Source organism: Meleagris gallopavo, chromosome 2 (genome assembly GCF_000146605.3).
Source record: "Meleagris gallopavo isolate NT-WF06-2002-E0010 breed Aviagen turkey brand Nicholas breeding stock chromosome 2, Turkey_5.1, whole genome shotgun sequence".
In the NCBI taxonomy this organism is placed as follows: Eukaryota; Metazoa; Chordata; class Aves; order Galliformes; family Phasianidae; genus Meleagris; species Meleagris gallopavo.
This window is the reverse complement of record NC_015012.2, coordinates 41,311,299-41,322,517: the sequence shown is the minus strand read 5'-3', so window position 1 is coordinate 41,322,517 and position 11,219 is coordinate 41,311,299.

Below are 11,219 nucleotides of genomic sequence, written 5' to 3'. Positions count from 1 at the left end.
GGGGGGGAAGGGGGACTGTCTTTTCATTTTCCCCTTGAACTAGAGTTTGCCTGAAGTGTGGATGAGTCACAGATAACGTATTTCCTCTTTTCTGAAGCACATTTACATTTTTGAGCAATTACAGCTGACAGTGATCAGCTATACATTCCAAAATATCCTTTTCAGGGAAGAAAAAGGAGGAACTGTGATGCTGAAATCAGCTTGAAAGGTAAATGACTGAAAGAGAAAGAGAGAGAAATAAGAGACAGAGAGTCTTAGAAGGGCAGCCGGACGTAGGCACTTACTGTGCAGCATTTGATGGCAGTGCTTCAACTGATAACGTTCCTGTAATCAGAGCCACTCTGTCATACCTGTCAGCAGCCATCAGGCAAATCACAGGCAGCTCTAAATACAAATATCTAAAGCAAAAGGCATAAATAACCAGAAAACCTATTCATTGCCTCTGCTTCTAGCCTGGCATTTTCTGAAGAGTGGGAAGGTTAGTTTATAATGGGATGTAAAAGATGCTGCCCCCATCAAAGCCATAGAGCTCCAGCTCCATGTTGTGGCTCTCACCTTAAGGGCTAAAGTATTTATAATTAAATATTATAATGATTGAAGTAATTATAGCAGTTATTAGTTATGCTAACTAATAGTTTAAAAACCTTTCATTTTTGTCCTTTTTTTTTTTGTCTTGGAGGTCAACTGAAAATGGAGCTTCCCATCTTGGCTTGTGTCCAGGCTGTGGACTTTGTTTCTCATGTTTCTGTGGGCTTTTTTCTTCTTGTAGCAAGTACTCCCTTCATAAAGAAATCTGCTACTGAGGGCAACTATAGCCTCTGTCTTTTCATCCCCAAATTGTAAGGCTGTGTGAGCTTAATAACAGAAGTCTAACAGAGTACTAAAGTTAAAGTCAGGCTTGTCATATGCAGTCATCAACATGACAGGCTAATTCCAGCTGTCTCTTTCCACATATCAGAACACCTTATATAAGAGCCATCAAGCACTCATTTGTAACAGAGAGTATTTGTGTAATGATCAGTGGTGCCACATGACAGTCAGCTGGAGCCCCAGAAAGGGTCATCTTGACCTTCAGCTGTGACTGGAAGAAGATAATATTGCAGTCTAGCTACAATCAACAAGTTATTCCAGTAAATCTTCTGTACCTTCAGCACCAGACAGGTGCAATAGCTGCTCTTTTAAAGAAGAATATCTGGGAAGGAGTCTGCTCTAAGCATCTGCCTGGGGAATACTTCTCAGTACAGCTGAAGAGTGCAACTAGGAAGTTGAAATCTGCATAACCATCCTGCTTCCTGGTTATTTCCTCATTCCTGGTGTACTGCATCATCTCATCTAACAGTAAACAGTGTTGTCAATTGTTTTCTCTATTTCTAAGAAGTGGATGGGACTGACAGGACTGGAGAGTTCCAGCACTCAGGTACTTTATTGCAGAGACTAGTCTGCTTGGTCAGGGATTCTCTGGGAAGGACAGCACAGCAGCAGAGAGTGAAGTGCTCATTACACATAAAAATTCCCTGTATGGTAACTGCTGAGTCACAGGCTGAACCACTGATTGAGCATCTGGGGAAAGGACCCTGTCAGCTCTGGAAGCACAGGTGAAGGCAATTCAGCTGTGTGACCGGCAGGGGTGGAGCCTGGCTGCACCTCTCTTAGACCTCATTTAAGGGCTGACTGCCACTAGGGATGGATCTCTAGTTGGAGATCTCTCCTTTGTGGAGTTTTCCTGTGAGCTTAGATCTTTGGAGACAGGTGAGCACGTTTCCTTTGTAACACCTTTCCATTGTGCTAGTCCTTTTGTTGTTACACTTTCTGTATCACCATTCTACTGTGTTGATCTGATGTTACAGTCCCTCTAGGTTCTTGCTCATTTGTCTGAAGATCTGTGGATAAATCTCAGTTTTCAGGAAAAAAAAAAGTGATAGGATTGTAAACTCAGTTATTTATTGAGCTTGAGTATAGCTAAAGCCTCATTTCCTGAATATGTGTTAGATGATGAAACTAACTTAGTTTCACTCCAGTTATTGATCTGTTCCTTACTTCCTTGACTACTGTCGTCCTCTATCAGATGAGGCCTAGGCAAAGTCTAGTGTTATTGAGAAGCAAAACCTATTGTTGGATCAGGTGTGAGGCTGGAGAGAGTTGCCTAAGCATGGTTTAGGTGACAAAAAAAACCCATAGAGGGTGCTCTAGATAAATGCCTTGAGATAGGGCTTCCAAAGCCCAGACATATGCCTAGGGATAACACTGAGTAAGAGAGAAAGCCTAGAGCTGCAGGGGGTGAGCCTGCAAAGGCACTGTCCAAGGATGGTGCAAGCTACAGAAATTTTTGCTTTGAGCTGTTTTTCTGTGTTTCTTAGGTGGATGTCTTGAGCTAAGGCTCTACCAAAGTCACTGTTTATGGCTAGGGTTAGTCTTAAGTAAGAGACTAGAGCTGCCCTTGACCTGAATCTTAAAGTGGATTCAAAAGAATGCTGTAGCCTAGATTAAGAAAATAGTAATAGTAAATTCTTCAGAGAGCTTTTTTTCCTTCAGACCCTAGATGGGTTTTCGTTCAAAGCTGTGCTGCAGCATCCAGGTTCTATAGCAGTTCTAGTGAGGAAAAGAAAGGTCTACAGAAAAGCTTCTTGTGCTCTTCTTCACTTTGACTTGTTCCCTATAGACATGTCACCAGAACTATGATTTAAGTGAAGTGGGGATCAAAAAGGGCATAGAAAGTAGAATGAAGGACAAAACAAAGTGGACTGTGAGAGAAGCTGCAGATGAGCTATAAATAAAAATAAAAAAATTCATGGATGAATATGTTACTTTGTTGAGTGGGTTGAATTTCTGCTGACAGTTGAACTCGGAAGGAAGCTTGATGTAGAAAGCTGAATATATATTCATATTTTAAAACTAATCTGCTACTAATCTGCTCACAAATCTTACTTGGTGCAGAGTAGACTTCATAAATGAGATTTTTTTTTTTCCATAGCAGATAGCTATGGGCTTCAGAGAAGAAATAGAAATGATCAAAGAATAGTGAAAGAAGACCATCTTGGCATCTAAGCTCTGTGTAAGGATAAGGATGAGGTACTCAGGGAGAGATGAGAGGAAGATGTCAGACTTGACAAGAAGCAGGAGGCTTGAGAGACCTGGTCCTGGAAGGCCTGGTCAATAAGAGATGGGTGGATCTTTGCTGAAACTAGGGGGAATGTCTTTCCTACCTAGACTTCCTTCAAAGTTGACAGTTGCAAGGTGGGTGCTGTAAGTACCAAGCTATGAGAAGACTAACAAATGGAAGAACACTTAACAGGACACATTTGCTTTTTGTTGTTCGTATCAGTGTGCAGGGAAATAAGTAAACAGATGACTGCTGAAGACAACTGGAGTCAGTAGACAGAGCTGCATGTGTCAACCCTGTATATACATTGTTCATGCGTTTTCTTAAGGCACTGCTGAAATCTTTCCATCTCCCAGTAACTTCATTTCTTTATCTCATACAGTCCCAGAGCTTGGGCCAGGAAGAGCATCATCTGTGAAATGTGCCTGGCCCCATACATTTTGCATGGGCATTTGATATGGTGTCATTGCTTACCACAGAGCTTAAAAAAAAAAAAAAATGGTGCTTTGAACTCAGCCCTAGCTGCTGCTGTAAGTATTTGTCAGAGGGCTTTAATAAATGCCTATTGATAGCTTCACTGCTGTTGTGATCATTGCCTGACAGTATTTGAAATCTTGCTTGGTTTGCTGAAGGGTAACTTATTTACACAGCTATCCAGTTTACTGCCAGTATTTTATTTAAAATGGGTGAATATGTCAGCCATGGCAGGGCTAATGAAAAATAACAGGAAAATACCCTAGAAACTGAGGAGAAGCTGCAGCAAGTTATATCCTTACCAATGGTACTCTGCCCTAAACACTGTGAGGAAGGGTGGCTGTTGTCTGACCTACTGAGTCCCACCTTCTAAGTGCTATGTACAAAAGTGCTTAAGTCCAGAGCTACCTGAGGAACAAGGGGGCTCCATTTGAGCTTTTCTTGCTCACTGCTGAGAGCAATCTGTCCTGTGTTGTTTTTTCTTCACTTCCCAATTCCAGCATAGTTTTGCAGTAAACCTTGATATTATCTTAATGTCTGTACCACAACTACTGCTTTTAAAGATTAACTCAATGCTTTCAGAAGTAAAGAGCCAGATGTCTGGGTGCCTCTGTGAGCACAGGTTAGCCAACTCCACCTCCCTGCCCAGACTGTTATGGCAGTTTTTCTTCAGATGAAAACTTGAATATATTTTATAGCAGAGAGCTTCAGTGGTCAGACTCTTCTAGTCAGCAATAACAAAAACAAGTTCTGCTAGCTTTTCAGCCACCTCTGTCAATACTTTTGTTCAAGGTAGCTTTTTGTAATATAATAGCAGTGATTGTCTTCTTTACCCTACTTTTTCTTCTTGCCAATGCTGGACATACAATGGTAGGAAGGTTTGAAAAACATAAATTGAAAGTGGGCAAGGGCAGTAAGTTTTTTAACTCCTGGGAGTTAAACCAAGAGAATCAACTGCCAGTTACTGTTGTCATGCCAACTTAAGTTTATATAAATCAGTGGGGTTACAGATAGAGCAAATGTTATGAGACAAGAAAGAGGCTTTGAACTCTTCTGTTCACAGTCTCTGCTATAACTGCTTGTCCATTGCCTGTGTTGTCTCACTTGCCTTGATGTGGTGCTGTGAATACCAATTAAGTGCTGGAATTGAGAGAGAGGACTCAACTGCTCTGGAATGAGAGAAGCAGAGTTGAAGCAAAGGCTCATGTAGTGCCATACAGCAAGACTCAAGGCAGAGATGCTCTCATCAGCCTTTATTAATAACAAATTTAGAGAGGTATGTGATGGTGTCAACTTTCAGGTACTTGATTTTCCTGAATCTGCCAGTACCTTTTGGAGCGCTGATTGTACTGAGGTGTTAATTTGCAGTCCAATCAGTTCTTGCTTTTAAATAGCATTTCACCTGTAGTGAAATGACATTCTTCAGTTGTTGGCCAGATATGTAATAAGATAGTTTATAAAGTAGTGGCAAGGATTGTCCGTTTGGCTTCTTGCAACTAGGCTTAAGTTTTCCCACACTGACATAAGCATGTGTCTATGTACATGCAATCCTAAGTGAATTCCTGGTGGTAATATACACTGAAGGTGAATTTTGACACCAGTGAACAGCAGCGCACTATTGAGCTACAAGATTTCAATTTTTTTGGAATAACATTTGAAGTGTTAAATTCTATTTGCATTCTACTATGGAATAACTTCAAAATTTTTCAATGGAAGAGATTTTTCACTTCAGGTTGTCACTCAAGAAATGCGTCCATCTTAGAGCTTCAGTTAAAAAAAACAAACATCAAAATTGGAGTATCTGGGTGAAGTACTTTGGTTTTGACTTTATTAGAGTTCCTGTGGGATGGGTTTAACTGAAACTATCACCATAAGTTTGGTATCTTTTAACATTCCCGTTTATGTTGTGTGTTTCTCATTTTGAACTTTGATATTTTGATACTCAAAAGGTTTAACACTCAAGATTAAGAGACTTTTTGGACTTCCTGCTTTGCACAAACTCTATTCTTTCCTTCCAAATGAAAATTTAAGGCAGTGATTAGTAAATATACATCTGAAATTGCGAGATCTCCCTACAGACAGCAGAGGTTGGTTTACACAGGAAATGGTGTTTCCAGTAATTGAATATAGTGATATAATTTGTAGCTGCACAGCCACAAGTTTGTGCAGATCAGATTGCTCCTGATTAATTAGATTTTCTGTTTATCACAACACCACAATCTTAAGGCAAAAGACTATAATTCCTGTTTTATTACAGCCTTCCAGGAGGCAAAAGGCTTCTGGTAACTGCTTAGCTTTTCACATCACTGCCCGTCAGATGGGCTGCCCATCATGCAAGCCATGACAAACCCTGCAGCACTGCACTGTGTGCCCCACTGCTGAATCATCCTGCATGTGATCCTGGGGTGCCTGCAGCTTGTGCATATGTGCACACATACACGTTTACATAGACACCTGCATGACAAGCATTCAGTGCTGTTCTGATTTTGAAAAACAAACTTTTTTTAATATGAAGTGGAAGAGCAGCTCTTGGATTATGAGAGTGGTCTTTTCTCAGGTGATTTCAGGACTTATTTTTCCTAGCATTTAATGCCTCTGAGAAAGAAATTCGTGTGCAACATTGTGGTGTTTGTTCTGGAACAAGTGTGGCTAGCTCCAGTGCAGCTCATTGCCCAGACAGTGTTCAGGGCAGGAGAACATGATCCATTGTTTTCCTGCTGAGTGACTCCATCCTCGTGTCATTGGTCCCATGTCAAGGCCATTACTGAATTTGTCAAGCAGTCACATCAGTTCTGGAGAAGGGAAATGTGCAGTGTGCAGTGCTGGGAGCATATTGGCTTTCACAGGATTTCTGGATCAGGTCCATCTGATTGCCTATGTTGCTAGCCCTTACCTGTTGCTTTCAATGTATGCTGTGCTGTGCCCTGGGGCGGGCTGCACAGGAGAAGCACCAGTTTCCTCTCAGAGTTGTAGCACTCAACAGCAGCACAACTGCAGTACAAATGATAACAAGGTGAAGTGAATGATTGCACCTGGCTGCCTAGTGTTTATGTGCATGTGCTACTTTTGAATCTATTTCAGCAAAGGAATTTGTGTAGAGGAAGCGGCAGGGACACTGCTCTGTGGAAAATGGACCCCAGGCAGGAACAGTGCATTCTGCTGAGCAAGGCTCCTTCTGAGCCAGCTAAACCATGGGAGCAGAGGCATGCCCTAACCGTACGTACCCCATCACTATACAGGTTTTCTCTTAGCATGCATGCAACATCCTTACTCTGCAGAGCAGAGGGTTGGGAGTTGAAGTTGTTAGCTTAGACTTCACAGCTCTTCAGCAAAAAGAAACCTGGTTGCTCTACGAACTTAGAGCAATGCCTCTTGCTCCCTGCCCTTCTCCAGAGGACAAGGGGGAAAAGCAAGGAGCAGCAGCAGAATAGTCAACCAAGCCTGCTCATTCCCATCATACTGCTTGCTTGTGAGCCATCGCAGTCAGGATGTCTTCCAGACAGACCTTTATGGTTATAAGTATTCTGGGAGCAAAACCAGTATTGGGATCATATTTTCCTTTTTTTTTTTAATAAGGAAAACTAAAATAACTAAGGTTTTATCTTTTGATGGCTGAGAGAGAATTGTTCTCAATTCTTACCTGTGTTATCACTCAGTGCTTTAAAACATTCAGACTCATAAATGAACCTTTGTCTTTCCTTAAAGGCAACCAAAGCACTTGCTGCTCCAAATTCTCCAGTGTTGAAGTACTCTGCTCCAGTTTCTACAGATTGCTTGTTCTGGCTCTTCAATATTCCTAGTTTAGTTTTTTCATGCTGATATTACTGTGTCCTTTCTCAGATGTTGTCACTAGGGATTTACAGGATTCTGCTTGGTTCAGGCCAGCTGTGATCCACCTCTAAGCTCAGGAGGATTGAGAGCAGGCTGAACACAGGTATCTTCTCTAGGATGGTGTACACCATTGAATGATGAATGTCAGAAGTGAAGGAAAATATCATTATAGCAGCCTCCACTTGCTCTCACAGAAAGCTTACCATGCGACAGAAGTGGTCGAATGTATTTCTACAGGGGTGGTCACAGCTCCACTGCAGAGTGTGGTATAGGAGTGACGGATGTGCATTAAGCATGGCACTTGAGTAATGCAGATGGGTGACTGTGTTAAGGAGCAGTATTTCCATTAACACTCATAAATCGCTGTGTACAGAGTGTATAGCCATTCCTCTTTAACTAGTGCTTGGCTTGTGAACTAAAAGGTTGTGGTAGAAAGGGAGAAATTTGCAGATGCCTTTTGGTGTCATCTCAAGCTGCTTAAATATATTTATCTCAGTACTAACAGAATACAGAATTTCCAGTCTGTGAATCCTTGCATCTCAGAAAGAATGTTTGTATTTTACAAGTAACCTTGCTCTGGCTAGTTGAAATACGAGCACACAGCATTTAAACCAATAATACCGTCCAAGTTGTAGTGTTTTCCTTAGACTCCTGGGTATCGGCTAGCTGCAACGCTGCCAAAGGACATTCCATAGTCAGAGGAAATTGAATGTAGGTGGGCAGCCCAGAGCCCAAGTGCATACTTTATAAGCTCTCAGTTGTTGTACTTAGAGGGGTGAGTCACACAATAATCATCCTATTATCAAAGTCACTTGGGTGTGTTGGATTTTTCTTTTTTTTTAAACTTAAATTTCAAGTAAAAGTTGCTGATATTTTTCCAGAGATTTAAATTCTGAAAGTAGGAAAAAATATGAAGCAAAGCAAGTTGGCTGATACACATAAGCATGTGCAAATACTGCTACTTTAGTTGTGAACTGTTTTCTATTTAAGTGCCAAAAAATATATTAAAGTATTTTTGAATAAACCGAGGCTGAGGGCCTCTGGCAAGCAAAGGGGTTTCGGATGTGGCAAGCAGACATCAGACTGACCTTCCATTCTGGAGAATGAGTGGCTTTCTAACTAGGAAGGATTAACAGCTGGGTAAGAAGGCAGGCACCTGCAGGATGAATATATAAATACTTGTGTTTGCATATGCAAAATATTTTGCTCCCAAGGTTTCAATCTGCTATAAGATGAAAATTGTTGGGTTTTTGTTATTCTTCAGTTGAGCTCTTAAAGCAGAGAGCCTTTTCCGAAAGACCTCCTAGGTTAGGGTGCTGTTTGTGAATTCATGATCTTTTTTGCTAAGTGACTCCTGTGCCAGCTGCTTTCTCTGTGCTGCTCTGCATACCCACATGTTTCTGTGAGATTTGCTAGCACCACAAGTAAGTGGGCTTGAGAAGAGCCCTTCTGAGAGTAGGGGGGAGCTTTGTGGGCCTTCAGCGTCCCCTTCTACCCAATGCTTGTGCCAATCCTTTTCTAATGCCAGCTATCCACATTGCACACAAGAAGGCCTCATCTCCTGCAATGAACAATTCCAAGGCAAGTTTTCTGCTGAGGGATCCTCATGGCTTCTTCTATTTCCCTTGGGTTTCTCTCTTCTGTTATTTCAGCAGGGGAAGGGTGGAGCAGTGCCTTGGTTAGGGCTGTCTGCCTGCTCCTTTCCTTTCTTGTGATGGAAGAATGTTAACTTGGTCTCTGAGGCCACCAGTGTCTTGCCCAGCCCATTGCAGGCATGAGTCAGGGGCCAGCACCGGCTGTCACATCTCCTCCAGCTGGGAGGAAATGGCTTGCAGTCAGAGAGACAGAAATAGAGGTACAAAAGGAGTATCATCAATGTCTGTTCTCTCTTTTTCACTTGGTTTCTTCTTAGATTACCCTGTTTTAAAAGCTGTTAGTATCCTGACAGCATAAATGAGGAGAAACTTGTTCCATTTAAATGATATTAGGAACTCATTCTCTACTTGGAAGCCATTCTTCCTGTTCTCTGATTTGTCCTTCAAAGGTATCCTGGAAAAATCAAGCCTCTTTACTCATATTGCATGGTCTCCATGTAGTCCTGCTGCTGCTGCTTTTCTCTGAAATACACTGCAGGAGAGCAGAAAAGCTGTATAAGTGCTACACAGACCAGACACAAACCAGAAATCCCTCTCCAGCTGCACACCATTCTTTTGTAGAAGTGCTGACCCAGTGGTGTGAGGGAGTCATTCAGCAACATCATTGCTGGAGCTAAGGGTCTTGTGAACAACACTACAGCTGAGGAATTGGGAGCTGAAAGCTTATTTTTTTTTTATCAGAATTGATTTTTATCTTCATAAGAGTAATGCAGTTCTTGTTAAGAAGGAGGCAATATCTTTCCTTGTATTATGCATTACATATCAGGATCCTTTAAGGGCTACTAACATTGGCTCAGTGATCTCAAATTTGTATCTGGGTGCCTTCTAAGCTTGTTTCCCCTTTATTTCCTTCTAGTGCTCTGGGGGCATACCAGCAGGCAGGAACTATTATCAGAACATAACACCCTGCATTTCTGTGACTCAGCATCCTTTCTTCCTGCAGAAGCTGAAGTGCACAAGATGCTCCATGGCACAGGTGTTCTGTGGATGCTGGCTCTGGCTTCAAGGATCTCCCAGCCTCATGCATTCACAGAGTGTTTCCTGGCATTGAACATGAGAGCAGCTACTTATCATTTTTTTCACTGAAAACACCTTTTCACTCTGCTATTGTAAACCATATTCTTAACAAGGATGCATTTCAGTTGTTCAGCAGTCTGTGTATAAACTAGCCTTTGTACCAAAATGCTTAAAGTACTGTTTTGTGAATAAGCTAGCACCCAATCCAAACTAATGAAGCTAATGAAAGCCTTTTCATGAACGTTAATGGGAGTTTGATCTTCTTGTATGCTGCTGCACATCCAGGATTCCTGCTGATCTTTAGCAGGGCAAAATGGCACAAATTCCCTCCAGAGTAGGGCAGAAGTATACATCTAACTACTGCTGAAATGCCCTTGGTGAGACATGTGGTAGGGTTTGATTACTTATTTTTTTTTTGATGCAAGTGAAGTGTTCAACTTGGCGGTCCTCAGGACACTATTTTTCTTCTCCTGCATCCACTCTCCTACATAGCTCAGGTTGAAGGATCCTTTGTAGGCCTTCCAACATGCCATCACTGGAGGGAATGACATCAGGCAGGGTTAGCATGGTACCTGTTGAAGGTTTACTCTCCCTGAGCCATCTGCTCAGGGACAGCAACTGTCCCCATGGGAGCTGTGAGATAAGGGAGAGGATCTCGGCCATCACCTGACCATCATTTTGCCCACAGGGACAGTGGGCAGTGACTGTGAGAAACATGGCCCTTTGCATCACAGCCTCTGGTTGAAGGACACACCAACAGATCTCCACCCAGTGCTGATCATCCTGTCCCTGTACTGGGCACTGGGCGAGGCCTCACCTCAAGTACTGTGTTCAGTTTTGGGCACCTCTGTACAGAAAGGACATGGAGGTGCTTGAGGAGGTCCAAAGAAGGGCAACAAGGCTTGTAGGGCATATTCTCCAAGCCCTTCACAAGGAACTGAGGCTGTTCAGTCTGGGGAAAAGGAGGCTGAGGGGGGACCTTATTGCTCTCTTTCAGTACCTGAAAGGTGCTTACAGCAAGAGCGGGGTTGGTATCTTCTCACAGGTGACAAGATGAGGGGAAATGGCCTTAAGTTGTGCCAGGGGAATTTTAGGCTGGATATCAGGAAACACTTCTTTACAGAAGGAGTCGTTAAGCACTG